Genomic DNA, 2,957 nt, shown 5'->3' with positions numbered 1-2,957 from the left:
TTGCTTCATTGCCAACAAGCCTAGATAGTAGCCTGACGAAGTTGCTTGCTTCACCAACCTATGTAGGAAGACTGTCTCTTGTTTCACCCTTTTATTTTTATTATTTTTCAATAGGATTGTTCTTAGAACTTATAATTTTTCAATGGGTGGAAGAGGGATCCCATATTATTGAGAGTAGAATAGGTTACTCCTTTAGAGACAAAATTAAGACCTCTAATGCTTTGATTGCTAAATTTTTTCCCCTTATGTTTTACAGTACTCGGATAGATAAGAAAGAACACACTATTCATAATAGGACTGAGTGTAGGAATGAGAATCCGAAATGAATACTGGTATCAAGGTTGTCGTACAACTTCCTAGCTAAAGCATCATATTTCCCATCTGAAATTCAATGACTTGAAAAATGTAAACCAAAAAAATGAAGAGGGTAACAGATAAGGCAAGGGTTGTAAGGTATTATAAATTTCCTTGCACAAAATTTTATCCACATCGTCTTGAAGCTAAAACCATATTTATTCAGGAACCAACAAAGAAAAGGGGAAAATAAAACACCAAACATGAATGTAATGCATCTAACTAAATGCAACCTATCATATCCTAAACTAAATTATACATGGTTAGGTCATGTCAAATGGAACTTCCAATGCAAGCATAGAAGTTTCTCCCAACCTTCGGGTGGAAAGATGTGATCGTGTGAAACCAAGATAGTGTGCAATTTATTGAAAAGGATAAACAATTCAAACTTACACATTGACACAAGGAAATAAGAAGTGCAATCACAATGGTGCAATAAAATCAACAACTCTATCAAACATAAGATTTCACAATAACAATAATTACTAGACCTATGCTCATACAAGAATCGATGAAGAACATACAAGTAGAGGCCACAAGACATGGATCTGGACTCAAAATATTCTTCTAAATAATCTACAATCAAATCATGAAAACAACCTTTTGGGGAAACTATGACAAGAAAATATAATCAAAGGAAAATCCACATCATAAGCAACATTAGCAGGTTGAAAACAATCCATGTTGTCGTGTGAATGAGATTTTTTTATAGATGATGAAGAAGATTTATTAAAATCCTTCTTTGTTTCCACATCAAGGATTAAATATTTTCTTGAGGCAAGATGTAGTGGTGGAAGTCAATAGTCAAATTAAACTTTATCCCCATAGAGTTTAAAAAATTTACGTGAATAAAATGGGCTTCCCTTAGGGGAGAGATGACAACCTATGTGATGAAATTAGTGACAACATTTTGCAAAAAGGATCATAAACTGACTAAAATTGCAAATATTGTCAAGGTCACAGGAACTTGACATAACCATCAGCATAGGCTGAAGCGTCCCACTCACTTGTCATGACTTTGAATCTCACGAAAACAATATCAATTGCTTATCAAAAAAAGAGTCATTATGCATATTATGAGATTAAAAAAATTGAGGTTGATGAGTTTTCTTTTTGAGGTTACCACAAAAATCCTAAATGATATACATGCCATCTTCTTGATCAAAAGGGGTTATACTTGAAAGAAAATATCCAATGATCACATCAGACTACCATTGGAATTCTTGCAAATATAAATCTTCCTCTAGAAACAAAGATTCATCCATGTTGCTTGAGTAATCATTCTCATATATTTTATAGAAAAGGAAATCATCAAGGTCATGGTTTCCCAAACTTAATTAATGGGTAAAATATTAACTAGTGAGATATCAATATTTGAGTATGGTTGATTGGTAAGATCGGAAAAATCACCATCAAGGGAAATGTGTGAAAGGAAAATTAATTCTTCATCAACAAATTGATCTTCCAGTTTAATGATTGGTTGAGGTCCAACATATGAAACATCAAAAGGAGGAGGACATGGGACAAAATGCATATCTACTTCTTCCTTAGGATGTTGAAATCCTTGTTGATCATAAGGATATGAGTCTGATTCAAAATATTTTTTTGAGATCCTCACTAAGAAATTAAACTTATCATCCAAGAGTGTTCACAGAAAGGAGAGATGTTTAGCATCTCCCTTGAAAAGGACAGGAACAGTCTTCATACTTTCTTATCACATGTGGTTAAGGTTCTCCATCCCTTCACCGCGGTGGATCTTACAACACGTTTTTAAACCTGCGGGGCTTTGGATTAACGGTGAATGGGTGCACTATTAAGGAACTCCTTGCGATATGTCACTGGTTCAAATCCCCCATGGGTGCTTACCTACCAAAAAAAAAAAAACCTTCTCATCCAAGAACTTCCAGTCCATATCCTCATCTGAGAATCCATAACGAAGATGTAGGAATCGTTCAGAAAAATGTTCAAGAGTCTCATTTCATGAAGCTCATTAACCAGTTGTTTAAAAGATAATATAGAAGCAGTGGGTAGATAATAACACCATTGCTTCACACGACCATAAAATGTAAGGGTAAACAATCATGCGAATATTTATTCACTATAAACGCCACTTGAAAAAAAAATTAAAGAAACCATTTACATAATTAAGTATGGTTTTTGTACCCTTTTCATCGAATTTAAAATGTGAAAAGTTATGCAGAAATTCCGCGGGGATTGAAATATCTAAAGTTTCAGAAAAACACCTTTGGATTATGATTTGCGATGAAGTCATTAGAAGTAGGAGACAAAAATAGACTCTAGAGGCTCATATGTTCAGTGGTCCCTACTTCTAGCACCAAAAAATGTCAACAATGCTAGATGATGCCAAAATTTTAAGGGGATCTCCCCGATGTGAAGTCCCAATTAAAACTCACACCATTTGGTGTAGGAGTCCCATCTAGTCATATGTTCTGCCATTGTTGGAAAGCTTTCAAAGATATGCCTTGGTTACGACTATGCACAATGGAACACAATAACTCTTTGGGGCTGCAAGTATGTGAGATTTGTGAGACACCCAATGTAAGGTGCACGACAAAATCCATGACTGGTAATGGAAAATGAGC

At 34.8% G+C, this 2,957-nt stretch overlaps 1 non-coding gene across 1 annotated transcript; it reads left to right on the top strand.

Annotated features, from left to right (window-relative positions):
• The first annotated feature begins 1,998 nt into the window (after positions 1-1,998).
• On the top strand, positions 1,999-2,126 carry LOC149151577 (U6atac minor spliceosomal RNA). Its single transcript, XR_016263963.1, has one exon. It is a non-coding gene; the product is annotated as a U6atac minor spliceosomal RNA (small nuclear RNA).
• The last annotated feature ends 831 nt before the right edge of the window (positions 2,127-2,957 follow it).

Source organism: Pinus tabuliformis, chromosome 9 (genome assembly GCF_031772625.1).
Source record: "Pinus tabuliformis cultivar Carrire ecotype Pingquan chromosome 9, CPIR1, whole genome shotgun sequence".
NCBI lineage: Eukaryota > Viridiplantae > Streptophyta > Pinopsida > Pinales > Pinaceae > Pinus > Pinus tabuliformis.
Note: the sequence above shows the minus strand (reverse complement) of the source record. Positions and strands in the feature narration are given on the sequence as shown.